General features: G+C 46.4%; 1 long non-coding RNA gene and 22 other non-coding genes across 23 annotated transcripts; all 23 read left to right on the plus strand.

Moving 5' to 3' along the window:
* Window positions 1–1,785: 1,785 nt before the first annotated feature.
* On the plus strand, window positions 1,786–2,220 carry LOC122036940. Its single transcript, XR_006127457.1, has 3 exons — window positions 1,786–1,868; window positions 1,939–2,088; window positions 2,178–2,220. It is a non-coding gene; the product is annotated as an uncharacterized LOC122036940 (long non-coding RNA).
* A 5,013-nt stretch (window positions 2,221–7,233) lies between these two features.
* Window positions 7,234–7,352, plus strand: LOC122036950. Its single transcript, XR_006127467.1, has one exon. It is a non-coding gene; the product is annotated as a 5S ribosomal RNA (ribosomal RNA).
* Window positions 7,353–7,717: 365 nt separating this feature from the next.
* On the plus strand, window positions 7,718–7,836 carry LOC122036941. The gene has a single exon (XR_006127458.1). It is a non-coding gene; the product is annotated as a 5S ribosomal RNA (ribosomal RNA).
* A 371-nt stretch (window positions 7,837–8,207) lies between these two features.
* On the plus strand, window positions 8,208–8,321 carry LOC122036959. The gene has a single exon (XR_006127476.1). It is a non-coding gene; the product is annotated as a 5S ribosomal RNA (ribosomal RNA).
* Window positions 8,322–8,685: 364 nt separating this feature from the next.
* LOC122036952 lies at window positions 8,686–8,804 on the plus strand. The gene has a single exon (XR_006127469.1). It is a non-coding gene; the product is annotated as a 5S ribosomal RNA (ribosomal RNA).
* Window positions 8,805–9,175: 371 nt separating this feature from the next.
* Window positions 9,176–9,294, plus strand: LOC122036960. The gene has a single exon (XR_006127477.1). It is a non-coding gene; the product is annotated as a 5S ribosomal RNA (ribosomal RNA).
* A 370-nt stretch (window positions 9,295–9,664) lies between these two features.
* Window positions 9,665–9,783, plus strand: LOC122036961. The gene has a single exon (XR_006127478.1). It is a non-coding gene; the product is annotated as a 5S ribosomal RNA (ribosomal RNA).
* Window positions 9,784–10,154: 371 nt separating this feature from the next.
* On the plus strand, window positions 10,155–10,273 carry LOC122036962. The gene has a single exon (XR_006127479.1). It is a non-coding gene; the product is annotated as a 5S ribosomal RNA (ribosomal RNA).
* A 371-nt stretch (window positions 10,274–10,644) lies between these two features.
* LOC122036942 lies at window positions 10,645–10,763 on the plus strand. Its single transcript, XR_006127459.1, has one exon. It is a non-coding gene; the product is annotated as a 5S ribosomal RNA (ribosomal RNA).
* A 370-nt stretch (window positions 10,764–11,133) lies between these two features.
* LOC122036956 lies at window positions 11,134–11,252 on the plus strand. The gene has a single exon (XR_006127473.1). It is a non-coding gene; the product is annotated as a 5S ribosomal RNA (ribosomal RNA).
* Window positions 11,253–11,623: 371 nt separating this feature from the next.
* LOC122036943 lies at window positions 11,624–11,742 on the plus strand. The gene has a single exon (XR_006127460.1). It is a non-coding gene; the product is annotated as a 5S ribosomal RNA (ribosomal RNA).
* Window positions 11,743–12,168: 426 nt separating this feature from the next.
* LOC122036957 lies at window positions 12,169–12,287 on the plus strand. The gene has a single exon (XR_006127474.1). It is a non-coding gene; the product is annotated as a 5S ribosomal RNA (ribosomal RNA).
* A 364-nt stretch (window positions 12,288–12,651) lies between these two features.
* LOC122036944 lies at window positions 12,652–12,770 on the plus strand. Its single transcript, XR_006127461.1, has one exon. It is a non-coding gene; the product is annotated as a 5S ribosomal RNA (ribosomal RNA).
* A 365-nt stretch (window positions 12,771–13,135) lies between these two features.
* LOC122036949 lies at window positions 13,136–13,254 on the plus strand. The gene has a single exon (XR_006127466.1). It is a non-coding gene; the product is annotated as a 5S ribosomal RNA (ribosomal RNA).
* Window positions 13,255–13,625: 371 nt separating this feature from the next.
* Window positions 13,626–13,744, plus strand: LOC122036958. Its single transcript, XR_006127475.1, has one exon. It is a non-coding gene; the product is annotated as a 5S ribosomal RNA (ribosomal RNA).
* Window positions 13,745–14,114: 370 nt separating this feature from the next.
* LOC122036954 lies at window positions 14,115–14,233 on the plus strand. The gene has a single exon (XR_006127471.1). It is a non-coding gene; the product is annotated as a 5S ribosomal RNA (ribosomal RNA).
* Window positions 14,234–14,603: 370 nt separating this feature from the next.
* LOC122036945 lies at window positions 14,604–14,722 on the plus strand. Its single transcript, XR_006127462.1, has one exon. It is a non-coding gene; the product is annotated as a 5S ribosomal RNA (ribosomal RNA).
* Window positions 14,723–15,092: 370 nt separating this feature from the next.
* On the plus strand, window positions 15,093–15,211 carry LOC122036953. Its single transcript, XR_006127470.1, has one exon. It is a non-coding gene; the product is annotated as a 5S ribosomal RNA (ribosomal RNA).
* Window positions 15,212–15,581: 370 nt separating this feature from the next.
* LOC122036951 lies at window positions 15,582–15,700 on the plus strand. Its single transcript, XR_006127468.1, has one exon. It is a non-coding gene; the product is annotated as a 5S ribosomal RNA (ribosomal RNA).
* A 370-nt stretch (window positions 15,701–16,070) lies between these two features.
* LOC122036946 lies at window positions 16,071–16,189 on the plus strand. Its single transcript, XR_006127463.1, has one exon. It is a non-coding gene; the product is annotated as a 5S ribosomal RNA (ribosomal RNA).
* A 364-nt stretch (window positions 16,190–16,553) lies between these two features.
* Window positions 16,554–16,672, plus strand: LOC122036947. The gene has a single exon (XR_006127464.1). It is a non-coding gene; the product is annotated as a 5S ribosomal RNA (ribosomal RNA).
* A 371-nt stretch (window positions 16,673–17,043) lies between these two features.
* Window positions 17,044–17,162, plus strand: LOC122036955. The gene has a single exon (XR_006127472.1). It is a non-coding gene; the product is annotated as a 5S ribosomal RNA (ribosomal RNA).
* Window positions 17,163–17,526: 364 nt separating this feature from the next.
* Window positions 17,527–17,645, plus strand: LOC122036948. Its single transcript, XR_006127465.1, has one exon. It is a non-coding gene; the product is annotated as a 5S ribosomal RNA (ribosomal RNA).
* The last annotated feature ends 83 nt before the right edge of the window (window positions 17,646–17,728 follow it).

The raw sequence follows: 17,728 nt of genomic DNA on the forward strand, positions 1-17,728 counted from the left end.
CCCTCAATTTATCACCTGATAATCGAAAGGTGAAGTACCTATGTTTTGTGAGTTTTTCTATGCTATCTATTTTTTGTGTTAAACTGTAGATTTTGCGGCTATACTGCTTTCACTGCATGTATGTTCAATAGTTATGCTTCATATATGTTGAAATTTCAGGGGAAGCCAGTCACATTGAAGTACCTCAAGTTTCAAAATGTTCACAAGTAAATGATTTGTACAGGTTTATAGCATTTTACTTTACTACAAAATTCTTCAAACATGCAAGTAAATGTCTTTATGGACTGTTTTATATAATAAATCACCAGCTTAACTATTTTTATTGAGGACAACCATGATGATGATGATATCACAAAAGTTTTGAAGATTTTACTCCATGGAACAACGTGAGCGCTCATGTCATATTTGCATAAATTTCATTCCTAGATTACCTAACTTCTGCTTTAATCATTGGCATTGTGATAACATTAATAGAATAATTAAATTGTACATCTTTCAATGATAGAAACTCACATTGTCTTCTTTTGTTTGTTCTGTTAAACCTGACTTGTCTCATCCAAAATTGCTTTTCTGTCTTACTACACTACAACAAATTTGTTAAAAGACAACACTATAAAGACAACGGTTTTTGAGGGAACTGTTGTTAATTTGACAAAAGACAACGATTTTTGACAAAACCGTTGTCTTTTAGCTCTAAAGAAAAACAAAAGACAACGGTTTTTGTAAAAACCGTTGTCGTTGAGCGAATTGTTTTCTAATCAACAACACATTTTATAACAGTTTTCTAAAACCATTGTTTTTAAGCGCATTTTTTAGAGGATACGACTACAGTTTTGTAAACCGTTGTAAACCTAATTCTTTTGTTCCATTGCCCTGGTTTAATGTCTTCCCCTCTCCGAAATATAATTTGGCGCGTGTTTTCCCTCCCCTTAGTCTTCGGGAACCCTAGGCAATTGTGTCTTTCTCCTCTCCTCATCCCGCGATCTCTTCACGTTCCCTCTCCTCACACAATCTCCTCTTCCCGATCTCCTCACACAATCTTCTCCACTCCTCACACGTTTTTGCCTTCCACCCCTTTGCACAAACCCCTCTCCTCAAAACTCCTCCCTGGCTAAACCTCTCTCGCAGACTCTCACCAGCATCTTTTGGTTTGTTGCTATTCCTTCTCCCATATGAGCCCTGTCTCTCGCAATGTCCGGCGAATGAGGAGCATATGGAGGTGGTCGCCGTGGCGGTGGACGGGGCGGTCGGGGTCCTGTTGACAGCGGCAGATCGCGTGGCGGCGGAGGAAGGGGCGGATATGCTCCGGCTCCTCGCTCTCAGGAATCGTCGACGACTCCGTCCGCATTGTACCGTCCTTCGCCGCTGGCCACAACAGCAGATTCGCCTTCGTCCTCTTCTATCGGCGAAAAACTTCGGCATCTCACGATCGCCGAGCCCACGAAGGAGCAGACTCCTCAACTGGCGGCGCCTCCGGCTTCTAGCAAGGGTTTGAGGCATCCGGCTCGGCCGGATTTCGGCACCGTCGAAAGGCCGTGCTTAGTTAGGGCTAACCATTTCCTTGTCGAGATTGCCGACAATACTCTTTTCCACTATGATGTAAGTTTCTATGTTTCTCTTTCGTTATGCATCGTTCTTCCCATTTGATGGAGAATACCTTGTTCTGAATTTGTAGGTGAGTATAGTGCCCGAATCAGTTTCCAGAGCTACCAATAGAAAAATCATCTCTGAGCTTGTCAAGGCGCATAAGGATAAAGCCTTGGGAAGGAGAATGCTAGCTTTGATGGAAGGAAGAACCTGTATACGGCTGGTACTTTTCCTTTTGAGTCAAAGGAGTTCACGGTTTCACTGCCTGAAAATGATGGAAGGTACTGTTTCTCAACTGAAGCTTTATGCTGACCGTATCTGTTAAAATCGTGTGGTTTTCCTCTTCTTCAGGAAGGCCAAGGATTTTAGAGTGATTATTAAGCTTGCTGGAAACACAAGCATACACAACCTGAAGGAGTTTTTAGCTGGTCGACAGATTGAGGCACCTCAAGAAGTCATTCAAGCCCTTGATATTGTTCTTAGGGAGTCTCCATCTACCAAGTACTTCTGTTTCCTTTTCTTTCTGTACAATTTTCTCAAGTACTATATTATTGTTAATATTATTTTCATTGCAACTAGTTCTGCTTCAGGTATACTTCGGTAGCATGGTCCTTCTTTTCCCCGAGCTTTGGGCATTGGGCACCCATTGGAGAAGGCTTAGAATGCTGGAGGGGCTACTATCAAAGCCTTTGACCAACACAAATGGGCTTGTCTTTGAACATAGGTAAGTCTTGCTGGAAGTGTTCTTTGGTTTATCTGTTTTGAGGAAACTATTAATTTATCTAGGCTATATTCCATTATCAAAAGTTTCAAGTTCCAATGTTTAAATGTAATTGGGTTGAGAACAATAAAGTTTCAAGTTCCAAAAAAAGGGAAAAAACATGTTACATGGGAAGTAGTAAAGGTATGCATGTCTACTTATGATTAAATTATAAACAATTAAACATGTATATTAGACATTTACAATTTGTTTTTAACATAGGGTCCTCGCCAACCAGATGCGAAACAGTGTGGTTTTTATGTGATGAGATATATGAGAGATATTATTGAAGAATTGGAAACTATCGAGAGAGATTCACTTCGATCAATAGTAATATTTGACATTCAATTCTCAATCTTCTCAAATATTTGTGTGTTTATCATTTTGCACTTATCATCTTTTGATTGTTTTTTACTAATCTAATCTATGTCTTTGTTCACAGTTCATCAAACCCCAGTACTCTAGAGAAGAAATTGATGAAGTGCGTTCCGAGTGGGGTAGAATGCATACAAGACTATATTTATGACTAGGTATTTAAAATCATACAATGACTTGATCTATTCTGAAAGTATTTGCATATAATGCAAATTACATAATCTGATCCTAACAGATATGCCCCTGGAAACATCATGATTATTAAAACTTTAGTGTGTAGGACATCCAGGTAGAACATCTCTATTTTATTATTATTCTTATACTGGAATGCATGAAATGTTTTTCAACATCTTAAGATTTTGAGATGTTCAAACATATATATCATTTGTTGGTAAACACATTTCTGTAGGACTAACACACTTGTCAGATTATGATGAACTGATTAACTTTGAGCATCATGAATTGTTTCCTTTCTTAATGGACAGTTTTCTGCAGACTAGGATTTACACGTAAAGGAGGTGAGCTAGATAAATATTTTGAGCAGTTACCTGATTTATGAACATGATAATACATGAAGAAAATGCATGAGCAAGACCAATTTAATTAATAGTATTGAGATTCTTGTTTTCTTTGGGAATGAAAATGGTTTCTCAATCAAACAAAATTGAAAATATTTGGAATTTGCAATTTGTTGGACATGATGAATGGTCGGAATGAATTAAAGTTGGATGGAAATAACTTACACTTTGTTGAGAATCACAATGACCAAGTTCATTCACATATTTGTTTGGACTTACTTATGGCAAACCAAACCAAACCAATTTAGCAATCACTATATGCAAGATACACCAACTATCTAGACTTACCTAGAGTTGCTCTGATCTGACTGCTTTTTGCTTCCCAATGTATTCTGCCCTCCTTTATTTGCTGTTATTAGCTACAGGGATTGTTGGTTTATTCCGTGTAAGGCTTCACCTTGACTTAAGCAGGGTGGTGTTATCATATTAGATTATGTATAGTTCATGCATACTTGGTATGTGTTGGATTCAACTTCATCTGCGTGCTAAAACATTTTTGCCAATCCTGGTTTCAGTCCTTGTCCACTGCACACTTTTGCTCTATTTCATGCACAGGACGATTTAATTCAATTACCTTATTTCTTTAACTTATCTGCTGTACTATTTGTCCAACTTTGTACAATTAGCCTTGAACTGACAAAAGAAATGGATTTGAAGGGTTGGAACAGCCATATGAACCAGTTTCATAAACTTTTTTCGTGCTCACTTGCTTGACTACTCATGAAATTGTGAAGCGGCAACGTTTCTCGTGCTTATTTGGCCATTCTTTTTTTTCTATGGCTTTAACTATATTTTATTTTTATACCAGGGAGAAATTGCTGGGTTTGCAAGCTGGGTATGCAGAAAAAGAACAGTACGTGAAGATTGTTGCATATCCGATCCTCACTTGATTTATTCAGAAAAAGGACAAATTAATTTGCATGGTTGTGGTCTTATAAACTTAATTTTGTGGTTTCATCTTTTGTGGTTGTCATGATTAGATACTACTTGTGGTCATGTTTGGATAGCTTGTAGTAATTGTATAGAATTGTTTATAAACTTAAGTGAATGTACACATGTACCGGTTTTTGGTTGAGACAAGATGTATATATAAATTAAAGACAACTAATCGAATGTATATATGTTGAAAACTATTTTTGTGAATGTATAAATGTTACGTTGTACCAGTTTGTGTGCAATGACCATGGTTTTAACCGTTGTGAAAAGTACATATATAGACATGCAACTGAATGTACAAAGACAATGATTTTTAACCGTTGTGAAAAGTATTCTAAGACAATGGTTTTAAACTAAATTTTGAAGAAAGACAACAGTGTATATGTTGTTAAAAGTATATCTGCAATCAAATTTTTGCAAAACTGGCAATTACAACGGTTTTATACTGTTGCAGAACTGTTGTCTTTGGTATTAAAAGACAACACTTTAAATCCGTTGCATGACTGTTGTCTAATGTGGTCAAAGACAACGGTTTTAAACCATTGTCTTTTACCGCACATTTAACAACAGTTTTTAACCGTTGTCTTTTAATGTTTTTGTTGTAGTGCTAGTTACAAGTATATGCTTGCTATGATCTCATCTACTAATTCTCTTTTAATGCTCTCCGATGTTGATATCTCCATTCACTCATTTCTGCACCAACAAAGAGCTAGCTTCATATACATCAATAATCACCCTATTCTTCAGATAAGATATGATCCTGTCCGAAGGCTGAATCAATGGACGCTGGGCACGGAGCGCTCTTCGACTACTGACGTGGCTCTTCAACTGCTAGAACGAAGCTCCGGCGAACCTGCACAGAAGTCGAGCCGGGAAGGGGGTTCCCGGCGGCGACCCTCCGAAGCCATAAGGTAACACTGCTAATAGTCCCCATAAAGCATGTGATGGAGAATCTCCCAAGTAAACCACCGCATATGTCCGGCCGGATGTTGAGGGAGCTGTCCGCCCGGACGCTAGATCTGGAGCAAAGGGGAAAAGGACAAGGGAGGTCTTTTTCTGACAGCAGGTATGTTTCACGTGTAGGCCATGCTTTGACTGTAGCGGTATGGGTCAGGTGAGCTTTCTGACAACCGCGTACCGAGGAAAGGACAGAGGACACATATGCACCTCGGTACGCGTGCCCTAACCCTTCACAACTCTATATAAAGAGCCTCAGACTTCGCCGGAGGTACGCATTCTGAGACTTTGGGAGCCACCTTTTTCATCGTTGCTTACCTGACTTGAACGTCGGAGGGTCGCCGCCGGGAACCCCCTTCCCGACTCGACTTCTGTGCAGGTTCGCCGGAGCTTCGTTCTAGCAGTTGAAGAGCCACGTCAGTAGTCGAAGAGCGCTCCGTGCCCAGCGTCCATTGATTCAGCCTTCGGACAGGATCAAGATATATAGATAGACTTTTGTTTTTTAAATTTTCTTGTATACCTGTACTATCGATGTTGTTTTCTTACATGTAGAACTACAATGAACGGAAATAAAGGTAGCAGTATTCAGATCGACATTTGCTTGCCGCCAAACGCAACACTACAATCAGAAAGCATGAAGAAGTCTACCAAGGATCATATGGCAAAGCCACGATATCAATGAGGAAATTGATGATGGAAGTGTAGGAGTTTGCCAGAGAGGACACAGACAGGGTGACCTTTTCCCTCAAGGTTAGCTAGGCTTGCCTCCTCATCTCCCTTCTCATTCTTATCGAAGCACCTTATCAAGTCTTCGACACCAACTTCATATTGGAAAAGGTTGGTATGAAAAAAATAAGCAAGTGAGAATGAAGAGTCCAATGAAATCCTACAAGTTGAAGATTGTGATGGGACATGGGTTGATAATAATTAAGTGTAATCCTACATGGCATGAACCATCAATAAAAGTTTCTAGTCTTTTGGCTATTGTTCATTAGTTGTAAATAGAGTTTATTTGTTTATTTTTATTGGGATAAAATTTATTTGAACATGAGATATGTTTATTCTTTTGTGATTGTAATTCTTGTACAACTAACATTTTAAATTATATTGATGTGGAAAATATTCTTTCTTGATTATGATTCTAGATTATATATTTAAATTGAAATATGATATATTGGTATTAAAAGATAATAATTTAAAAGACAACGATTTAAAATCATTATTGTTGTTTATCACCCTCAAAGACAACGGTAAAAAATCATTGTCGTAGCCCCAAAAATGATAAATGGCAGTGTTACGTTATTAAAAATGCTCTAAATAACAACGGTTTTAAACCGTTGTCTTTTCATTCAAAGACAATGGTTTAAAACCGTTGCAAAACTGTTGTCATTTCATTCAAAGACAGCGGTTTAAAACCGTTGTCGTAGCCCTCCACTTTTAACAAAACTGTCAATTATAACGGTTTTAAAGAGCCTACGACAACGATTTTTAACCGTTGTCTTTTAATGTTTTTGTTGTAGTGTAGAGCTCACTGTTTCTTTGCCATCTCCAAATCAATACCCTTAATCAAGTTTCTCACGGGTGCAGAGGAGGGACGACGACGTTAGGGCACAACCAAGGGCAACGAAATCGGGGCGACGGTGGTAAATCAGGTGTCGCGAAAGGCTCGCCGCCGGTTGGCTAGCACCCGTGATGGCCGGAGGTGGGAGGGATAGGGCAGAGGGAAAGGGGTTGTCGCTGGAGAAGAGGAAGAGAGCTCGGGTGCGAGGGGCTTTGTCCGGGTGGGAGGAGGGGAGTCGCGTCGCGTCCGGGAAGGCGGTGGTGGCCGCACGGGAAGCTGCGGTGGTTTGTTTAGTTGGCTTTCGATTTTTCGATTTTTGTTGTCCGGTTGCTTCGTCGGGGGGAGGGAGGGGTTTGGCGGCGGAGGGGTCGATTCGCGCGAGGGCCGTTGGCGGTTTAAATAGGGAGAGTGTGGTAGAAAGGATGGGTGCGATCATCGCCGTTTGGCGGTTTAAATAGGGAGAGTGTGGTAGGAAGGATGGGTGCGATCATACCAGTACTAATGCACCGGATCCCATCAGAACTCCGAAGTTAAGCGTGCTTGGGCGAGAGCAGTACTAGGATGGGTGACCCCCTGGGAAGTCCTCGTGTTGCACCTATTTTTGTTATTTTAGTATTATCATTATTGCTATTGTTGTTTTGAATAAAAACGTGGTATCAGCGTGTCTATTTTCCGTGGGTTGCTTATTCGTTAATTGCCTCTTTTTTGTTTGGGTTCCCTTCGTCCGCGTCCGGGAAGGCGGTGGTGGCCGCACGGGAAGCTGCGGTGGTTTGTTTAGTTGGCTTTCGATTTTTCGATTTTTGTTGTCCGGTTGCTTCGTCGGGGGGAGGGAGGGGTTTGGCGGCGGAGGGGTCGATTCGCGCGAGGGCCGTTGGCGGTTTAAATAGGGAGAGTGTGGTAGAAAGGATGGGTGCGATCATCGCCGTTTGGCGGTTTAAATAGGGAGAGTGTGGTAGGAAGGATGGGTGCGATCATACCAGCACTAATGCACCGGATCCCATCAGAACTCCGAAGTTAAGCGTGCTTGGGCGAGAGCAGTACTAGGATGGGTGACCCCCTGGGAAGTCCTCGTGTTGCACCTATTTTTGTTATTTTAGTATTATCATTATTGCTATTGTTGTTTTGAATAAAAACGTGGTATCAGCGTGTCTATTTTCCGTGGGTTGCTTATTCGTTAATTGCCTCTTTTTTGTTTGGGTTCCCTTCGTCCGCGTCCGCGTCCGGGAAGGCGGTGGTGGCCGCACGGGAAGCTGCGGTGGTTTGTTTAGTTGGCTTTCGATTTTTCGATTTTTGTTGTCCGATTGCTTCGTCGGGGGGAGGGAGGGGTTTGGCGGCGGAGGGGTCGATTCGCGCGAGGGCCGTTGGCGGTTTAAATAGGGAGAGTGTGGTAGAAAGGATGGGTGCGATCATCGCCGTTTGGCGGTTTAAATAGGGAGAGTGTGGTAGGAAGGATGGGTGCGATCATACCAGCACTAATGCACCGGATCTGAACTCCGAAGTTAAGCGTGCTTGGGCGAGAGCAGTACTAGGATGGGTGACCCCCTGGGAAGTCCTCGTGTTGCACCTATTTTTGTTATTTTAGTATTATCATTATTGCTATTGTTGTTTTGAATAAAAACGTGGTATCAGCGTGTCTATTTTCCGTGGGTTGCTTATTCGTTAATTGCCTCTTTTTTGTTTGGGTTCCCTTCGTCCGCGTCCGGGAAGGCGGTGGTGGCCGCACGGGAAGCTGCGGTGGTTTGTTTAGTTGGCTTTCGATTTTTCGATTTTTGTTGTCCGGTTGCTTCGTCGGGGGGAGGGAGGGGTTTGGCGGCGGAGGGTCGATTCGCGCGAGGCCCGTTGGCGGTTTAAATAGGGAGAGTGTGGTAGAAAGGATGGGTGCGATCATCGCCGTTTGGCGGTTTAAATAGGGAGAGTGTGGTAGGAAGGATGGGTGCGATCATACCAGCACTAATGCACCGGATCCCATCAGAACTCCGAAGTTAAGCGTGCTTGGGCGAGAGCAGTACTAGGATGGGTGACCCCCTGGGAAGTCCTCGTGTTGCACCTATTTTTGTTATTTTAGTATTATCATTATTGCTATTGTTGTTTTGAATAAAAACGTGGTATCAGCGTGTCTATTTTCCGTGGGTTGCTTATTCGTTAATTGCCTCTTTTTTGTTTGGGTTCCCTTCGTCCGCGTCCGCGTCCGGGAAGGCGGTGGTGGCCGCACGGGAAGCTGCGGTGGTTTGTTTAGTTGGCTTTCGATTTTTCGATTTTTGTTGTCCGGTTGCTTCGTCGGGGGGAGGGAGGGGTTTGGCGGCGGAGGGGTCGATTCGCGCGAGGGCCGTTGGCGGTTTAAATAGGGAGAGTGTGGTAGAAAGGATGGGTGCGATCATCGCCGTTTGGCGGTTTAAATAGGGAGAGTGTGGTAGGAAGGATGGGTGCGATCATACCAGCACTAATGCACCGGATCCCATCAGAACTCCGAAGTTAAGCGTGCTTGGGCGAGAGCAGTACTAGGATGGGTGACCCCCTGGGAAGTCCTCGTGTTGCACCTATTTTTGTTATTTTAGTATTATCATTATTGCTATTGTTGTTTTGAATAAAAACGTGGTATCAGCGTGTCTATTTTCCGTGGGTTGCTTATTCGTTAATTGCCTCTTTTTTGTTTGGGTTCCCTTCGTCCGCGTCCGCGTCCGGGAAGGCGGTGGTGGCCGCACGGGAAGCTGCGGTGGTTTGTTTAGTTGGCTTTCGATTTTTCGATTTTTGTTGTCCGGTTGCTTCGTCGGGGAGAGGGAGGGGTTTGGCGGCGGAGGGTCGATTCGCGCGAGGCCCGTTGGCGGTTTAAATAGGGAGAGTGTGGTAGAAAGGATGGGTGCGATCATCGCCGTTTGGCGGTTTAAATAGGGAGAGTGTGGTAGGAAGGATGGGTGCGATCATACCAGCACTAATGCACCGGATCCCATCAGAACTCCGAAGTTAAGCGTGCTTGGGCGAGAGCAGTACTAGGATGGGTGACCCCCTGGGAAGTCCTCGTGTTGCACCTATTTTTGTTATTTTAGTATTATCATTATTGCTATTGTTGTTTTGAATAAAAACGTGGTATCAGCGTGTCTATTTTCCGTGGGTTGCTTATTCGTTAATTGCCTCTTTTTTGTTTGGGTTCCCTTCGTCCGCGTCCGCGTCCGGGAAGGCGGTGGTGGCCGCACGGGAAGCTGCGGTGGTTTGTTTAGTTGGCTTTCGATTTTTCGATTTTTGTTGTCCGGTTGCTTCGTCGGGGGGAGGGAGGGGTTTGGCGGCGGAGGGGTCGATTCGCGCGAGGGCCGTTGGCGGTTTAAATAGGGAGAGTGTGGTAGAAAGGATGGGTGCGATCATCGCCGTTTGGCGGTTTAAATAGGGAGAGTGTGGTAGGAAGGATGGGTGCGATCATACCAGCACTAATGCACCGGATCCCATCAGAACTCCGAAGTTAAGCGTGCTTGGGCGAGAGCAGTACTAGGATGGGTGACCCCCTGGGAAGTCCTCGTGTTGCACCTATTTTTGTTATTTTAGTATTATCATTATTGCTATTGTTGTTTTGAATAAAAACGTGGTATCAGCGTGTCTATTTTCCGTGGGTTGCTTATTCGTTAATTGCCTCTTTTTTGTTTGGGTTCCCTTCGTCCGCGTCCGCGTCCGGGAAGGCGGTGGTGGCCGCACGGGAAGCTGCGGTGGTTTGTTTAGTTGGCTTTCGATTTTTCGATTTTTGTTGTCCGGTTGCTTCGTCGGGGGGAGGGAGGGGTTTGGCGGCGGAGGGGTCGATTCGCGCGAGGGCCGTTGGCGGTTTAAATAGGGAGAGGGTGGTAGAAAGGATGGGTGCGATCATCGCCGTTTGGCGGTTTAAATAGGGAGAGTGTGGTAGGAAGGATGGGTGCGATCATACCAGCACTAATGCACCGGATCCCATCAGAACTCCGAAGTTAAGCGTGCTTGGGCGAGAGCAGTACTAGGATGGGTGACCCCCTGGGAAGTCCTCGTGTTGCACCTATTTTTGTTATTTTAGTATTATCATTATTGCTATTGTTGTTTTGAATAAAAACGTGGTATCAGCGTGTCTATTTTCCGTGGGTTGCTTATTCGTTAATTGCCTCTTTTTTGTTTGGGTTCCCTTCGTCCGCGTCCGCGTCCGGGAAGGCGGTGGTGGCCGCACGGGAAGCTGCGGTGGTTTGTTTAGTTGGCTTTCGATTTTTCGATTTTTGTTGTCCGGTTGCTTCGTCGGGGGGAGGGAGGGGTTTGGCGGCGGAGGGTCGATTCGCGCGAGGCCCGTTGGCGGTTTAAATAGGGAGAGTGTGGTAGAAAGGATGGGTGCGATCATCGCCGTTTGGCGGTTTAAATAGGGAGAGTGTGGTAGGAAGGATGGGTGCGATCATACCAGCACTAATGCACCGGATCCCATCAGAACTCCGAAGTTAAGCGTGCTTGGGCGAGAGCAGTATTAGGATGGGTGACCCCCTGTGAAGTCCTCGTGTTGCACCTATTTTTGTTATTTTAGTATTATCATTATTGCTATTGTTGTTTTGAATAAAAACGTGGTATCAGCGTGTCTATTTTCCGTGGGTTGCTTATTCGTTAATTGCCTCTTTTTTGTTTGGGTTCCCTTCGTCCGCGTCCGCGTCCGGGAAGGCGGTGGTGGCCGCACGGGAAGCTGCGGTGGTTTGTTTAGTTGGCTTTCGATTTTTCGATTTTTGTTGTCCGGTTGCTTCGTCGGGGGGAGGGAGGGGTTTGGCGGCGGAGGGGTCGATTCGCGCGAGGGCCGTTGGCGGTTTAAATAGGGAGAGTGTGGTAGAAAGGATGGGTGCGATCATCGCCGTTTGGCGGTTTAAATAGGGAGAGTGTGGTAGGAAGGATGGGTGCGATCATACCAGCACTAATGCACCGGATCCCATCAGAACTCCGAAGTTAAGCGTGCTTGGGCGAGAGCAGTACTAGGATGGGTGACCCCCTGGGAAGTCCTCGTGTTGCACCTATTTTTGTTATTTTAGTATTATCATTATTGCTATTGTTGTTTTGAATAAAAACGTGGTATCAGCGTGTCTATTTTCCGTGGGTTGCTTATTCGTTAATTGCCTCTTTTTCGTTTGGGTTCCCTTCGTCCGCGTCCGCGTCCGGGAAGGCGGTGGTGGCCGCACGGGAAGCTGCGGTGGTTTGTTTAGTTGGCTTTCGATTTTTTGATTTTTGTTGTCCGATTGCTTCGTCGGGGGGAGGGAGGGGTTTGGCGGCGGAGGGGTCGATTCGCGCGAGGGCCGTTGGCGGTTTAAATAGGGAGAGTGTGGTAGAAAGGATGGGTGCGATCATCGCCGTTTGGCGGTTTAAATAGGGAGAGTGTGGTAGAAAGGATGGGTGCGATCATCGCCGTTTGGCGGTTTAAATAGGGAGAGTGTGGTATGAAGGATGGGTGCGATCATACCAGCACTAATGCACCGGATCCCATCAGAACTCCGAAGTTAAGCGTGCTTGGGCGAGAGCAGTACTAGGATGGGTGACCCCCTGGGAAGTCCTCTTGTTGCACCTATTTTTGTTATTTTAGTATTATCATTATTGCTATTGTTGTTTTGAATAAAAACGTGGTATCAGCGTGTCTATTTTCCGTGGGTTGCTTATTCGTTAATTGCCTCTTTTTTGTTTGGGTTCCCTTCGTCCGCGTCCGGGAAGGCGGTGGTGGCCGCACGGGAAGCTGCGGTGGTTTGTTTAGTTGGCTTTCGATTTTTCGATTTTTGTTGTCCGGTTGCTTCGTCGGGGGGAGGGAGGGGTTTGGCGGCGGAGGGTCGATTCGCGCGAGGCCCGTTGGCGGTTTAAATAGGGAGAGTGTGGTAGAAAGGATGGGTGCGATCATCGCCGTTTGGCGGTTTAAATAGGGAGAGTGTGGTAGGAAGGATGGGTGCGATCATACCAGCACTAATGCACCGGATCCCATCAGAACTCCGAAGTTAAGCGTGCTTGGGCGAGAGCAGTACTAGGATGGGTGACCCCCTGGGAAGTCCTCGTGTTGCACCTATTTTTGTTATTTTAGTATTATCATTATTGCTATTGTTGTTTTGAATAAAAACGTGGTATCAGCGTGTCTATTTTCCGTGGGTTGCTTATTCGTTAATTGCCTCTTTTTTGTTTGGGTTCCCTTCGTCCGCGTCCGGGAAGGCGGTGGTGGCCGCACGGGAAGCTGCGGTGGTTTGTTTAGTTGGCTTTCGATTTTTCGATTTTTGTTGTCCGGTTGCTTCGTGGGGGGGAGGGAGGGGTTTGGCGGCGGAGGGGTCGATTCGCGCGAGGGCCGTTGGCGGTTTAAATAGGGAGAGTGTGGTAGAAAGGATGGGTGCGATCATCGCCGTTTGGCGGTTTAAATAGGGAGAGTGTGGTAGGAAGGATGGGTGCGATCATACCAGCACTAATGCACCGGATCTCATCAGAACTCCGAAGTTAAGCGTGCTTGGGCGAGAGCAGTACTAGGATGGGTGACCCCCTGGGAAGTCCTCGTGTTGCACCTATTTTTGTTATTTTAGTATTATCATTATTGCTATTGTTGTTTTGAATAAAAACGTGGTATCAGCGTGTCTATTTTCCGTGGGTTGCTTATTCGTTAATTGCCTCTTTTTTGTTTGGGTTCCCTTCGTCCGCGTCCACGTCCGGGAAGGCGGTGGTGGCCGCACGGGAAGCTGCGGTGGTTTGTTTAGTTGGCTTTCGATTTTTCGATTTTTGTTGTCCGGTTGCTTCGTCGGGGGGAGGGAGGGGTTTGGCGGCGGAGGGGTCGATTCGCGCGAGGGCCGTTGGCGGTTTAAATAGGGAGAGTGTGGTAGAAAGGATGGGTGCGATCATCGCCGTTTGGCGGTTTAAATAGGGAGAGTGTGGTAGGAAGGATGGGTGCGATCATACCAGCACTAATGCACCGGATCCCATCAGAACTCCGAAGTTAAGCGTGCTTGGGCGAGAGCAGTACTAGGATGGGTGACCCCCTGGGAAGTCCTCGTGTTGAACCTATTTTTGTTATTTTAGTATTATCATTATTGCTATTGTTGTTTTGAATAAAAACGTGGTATCAGCGTGTCTATTTTCCGTGGGTTGCTTATTCGTCAATTGCCTCTTTTTTGTTTGGGTTCCCTTCGTCCGCGTCCGCGTCCGGGAAGGCGGTGGTGGCCGCACGGGAAGCTGCGGTGGTTTGTTTAGTTGGCTTTCGATTTTTCGATTTTTGTTGTCCGGTTGCTTCGTCGGGGGGAGAGAGGGGTTTGGCGGCGGAGGGTCGATTCGCGCTAGGCCCGTTGGCGGTTTAAATAGGGAGAGTGTGGTAGAAAGGATGGGTGCGATCATCGCCGTTTGGCGGTTTAAATAGGGAGAGTGTGGTAGGAAGGATGGGTGCGATCATACCAGCACTAATGCACCGGATCCCATCAGAACTCCGAAGTTAAGCGTGCTTGGGCGGGAGCAGTACCAGGATGGGTGACCCCCTAGGAAGTCCTCGTGTTGCACCTATTTTTGTTATTTTAGTATTATCATTATTGCTATTGTTGTTTTGAATAAAAACGTGGTATCAGCGTGTCTATTTTCCGTGGGTTGCTTATTCGTTAATTGCCTCTTTTTTGTTTGGGTTCCCTTCGTCCGCGTCCGCGTCCGGGAAGGCGGTGGTGGCCGCACGGGAAGCTGCGGTGGTTTGTTTAGTTGGCTTTCGATTTTTCGATTTTTGTTGTCCGGTTGCTTCGTCGGGGGGAGGGAGGGGTTTGGCGGCGGAGGGTCGATTCGCGCGAGGGCCGTTGGCGGTTTAAATAGGGAGAGTGTGGTAGAAAGGATGGGTGCGATCATCGCCGTTTGGCGGTTTAAATAGGGAGAGTGTGGTAGGAAGGATGGGTGCGATCATACCAGCACTAATGCACCGGATCCCATCAGAACTCCGAAGTTAAGCGTGCTTGGGCGAGAGCAGTACTAGGATGGGTGACCCCCTGGGAAGTCCTCGTGTTGCACCTATTTTTGTTATTTTAGTATTATCATTATTGCTATTGTTGTTTTGAATAAAAACGTGGTATCAGCGTGTCTATTTTCCGTGGGTTGCTTATTCGTTAATTGCCTCTTTTTTGTTTGGGTTCCCTTCGTCCGCGTCCGCGTCCGGGAAGGCGGTGGTGGCCGCACGGGAAGCTGCGGTGGTTTGTTTAGTTGGCTTTCGATTTTTCGATTTTTGTTGTCCGGTTGCTTCGTCGGGGGGAGGGAGGGGTTTGGCGGCGGAGGGTCGATTCGCGCGAGGGCCGTTGGCGGTTTAAATAGGGAGAGTGTGGTAGAAAGGATGGGTGCGATCATCGCCGTTTGGCGGTTTAAATAGGGAGAGTGTGGTAGGAAGGATGGGTGCGATCATACCAGCACTAATGCACCGGATCCCATCAGAACTTCGAAGTTAAGCGTGCTTGGGCGAGAGCAGTACTAGGATGGGTGACCCCCTGGGAAGTCCTCGTGTTGCACCTATTTTTGTTATTTTAGTATTATCATTATTGCTATTGTTGTTTTGAATAAAAACGTGGTATCAGCGTGTCTATTTTCCGTGGGTTGCTTATTCGTTAATTGCCTCTTTTTTGTTTGGGTTCCCTTCGTCCGCGTCCGCGTCCGGGAAGGCGGTGGTGGCCGCACGGGAAGCTGCGGTGGTTTGTTTAGTTGGCTTTCGATTTTTCGATTTTTGTTGTCCGGTTGCTTCGTCGGGGGGAGGGAGGGGTTTGGCGGCGGAGGGTCGATTCGCGCGAGGGCCGTTGGCGGTTTAAATAGGGAGAGTGTGGTAGAAAGGATGGGTGCGATCATCGCCGTTTGGCGGTTTAAATAGGGAGAGTGTGGTAGGAAGGATGGGTGCGATCATACCAGCACTAATGCACCGGATCCCATCAGAACTCCGAAGTTAAGCGTGCTTGGGCGAGAGCAGTACTAGGATGGGTGATCCCCTGGGAAGTCCTCGTGTTGCACCTATTTTTGTTATTTTAGTATTATCATTATTGCTATTGTTGTTTTGAATAAAAACGTGGTATCAGCGTGTCTATTTTCCGTGGGTTGCTTATTCGTTAATTGCCTCTTTTTTGTTTGGGTTCCCTTCGTCCGCGTCCGCGTCCGGGAAGGCGGTGGTGGCCGCACGGGAAGCTGCGGTGGTTTGTTTAGTTGGCTTTCGATTTTTCGATTTTTGTTGTCCGGTTGCTTCGTCGGGGGGAGGGAGGGGTTTGGCGGCGGAGGGTCGATTCGCGCGAGGGCCGTTGGCGGTTTAAATAGGGAGAGTGTGGTAGAAAGGATGGGTGCGATCATCGCCGTTTGGCGGTTTAAATAGGGAGAGTGTGGTAGGAAGGATGGGTGCGATCATACCAGCACTAATGCACCGGATCCCATCAGAACTCCGAAGTTAAGCGTGCTTGGGCGAGAGCAGTACTAGGATGGGTGACCCCCTGGGAAGTCCTCGTGTTGCACCTATTTTTGTTATTTTAGTATTATCATTATTGCTATTGTTGTTTTGAATAAAAACGTGGTATCAGCGTGTCTATTTTCCGTGGGTTGCTTATTCGTTAATTGCCTCTTTTTTGTTTGGGTTCCCTTCGTCCGCGTCCGGGAAGCCGGTGGTGGCCGCACGGGAAGCTGCGGTGGTTTGTTTAGTTGGCTTTCGATTTTTCGATTTTTGTTGTCCGGTTGCTTCGTCGGGGGGAGGGAGGGGTTTGGCGGCGGAGGGTTGATTCGCGCGAGGGCCGTTGGCGGTTTAAATAGGGAGAGTGTGGTAGAAAGGATGGGTGCGATCATCGCCGTTTGGCGGTTTAAATAGGGAGAGTGTGGTAGGAAGGATGGGTGCGATCATACCAGCACTAATGCACCGGATCCCATCAGAACTCCGAAGTTAAGCGTGCTTGGGCGAGAGCAGTACTAGGATGGGTGACCCCCTGGGAAGTCCTCGTGTTGCACCTATTTTTGTTATTTTAGTATTATCATTATTGCTATTGTTGTTTTGAATAAAAACGTGGTATCAGCGTGTCTATTTTCCGTGGGTTGCTTATTCGTTAATTGCCTCTTTTTTGTTTGGGTTCCCTTCGTCCGCGTCGGCGTCCGGGAAGGCGGTGGTGGCCGCACGGGAAGCTGCGGTGGTTTGTTTAGTTGGCTTTCGATTTTTCGATTTTTGTTGTCCGGTTGCTTCGTCGGGGGGAGGGAGGGGTTTGGCAGCGGAGGGGTCGATTCGCGCGAGGGCCGTTGGCGGTTTAAATAGGGAGAGTGTGGTAGAAAGGATGGGTGCGATCATCGCCGTTTGGCGGTTTAAATAGGGAGAGTGTGGTAGGAAGGATGGGTGCGATCATACCAGCACTAATGCACCGGATCCCATCAGAACTCCGAAGTTAAGCGTACTTGGGCGAGAGCAGTACTAGGATGGGTGACCCCCTGGGAAGTCCTCGTGTTGCACCTATTTTTGTTATTTTAGTATTATCATTATTGCTATTGTTGTTTTGAATAAAAACGTGGTATCAGCGTGTCTATTTTCCGTGGGTTGCTTATTCGTTAATTGCCTCTTTTTTGTTTGGGTTCCCTTCGTCCGCGTCCGGGAAGGCGGTGGTGGCCGCACGGGAAGCTGCGGTGGTTTGTTTAGTTGGCTTTCGATTTTTCGATTTTTGTTGTCCGGTTGCTTCGTCGGGGGGAGGGAGGGGTTTGGCGGCGGGGGGTCGATTCGCGCGAGGGCCGTTGGCGGTTTAAATAGGGAGAGTGTGGTAGAAAGGATGGGTGCGATCATCGCCGTTTGGCGGTTTAAATAGGGAGAGTGTGGTAGGAAGGATGGGTGCGATCATACCAGCACTAATGCACCGGATCCCATCAGAACTCCGAAGTTAAGCGTGCTTGGGCGAGAGCAGTACTAGGATGGGTGACCCCCTGGGAAGTCCTCGTGTTGCACCTATTTTTGTTATTTTAGTATTATCATTATTGCTATTGTTGTTTTGAATAAAAACGTGGTATCAGCGTGTCTATTTTCCGTGGGTT

This window comes from Zingiber officinale, unplaced genomic scaffold (assembly GCF_018446385.1).
Source record: "Zingiber officinale cultivar Zhangliang unplaced genomic scaffold, Zo_v1.1 ctg227, whole genome shotgun sequence".
Taxonomy (NCBI): domain Eukaryota; kingdom Viridiplantae; phylum Streptophyta; class Magnoliopsida; order Zingiberales; family Zingiberaceae; genus Zingiber; species Zingiber officinale.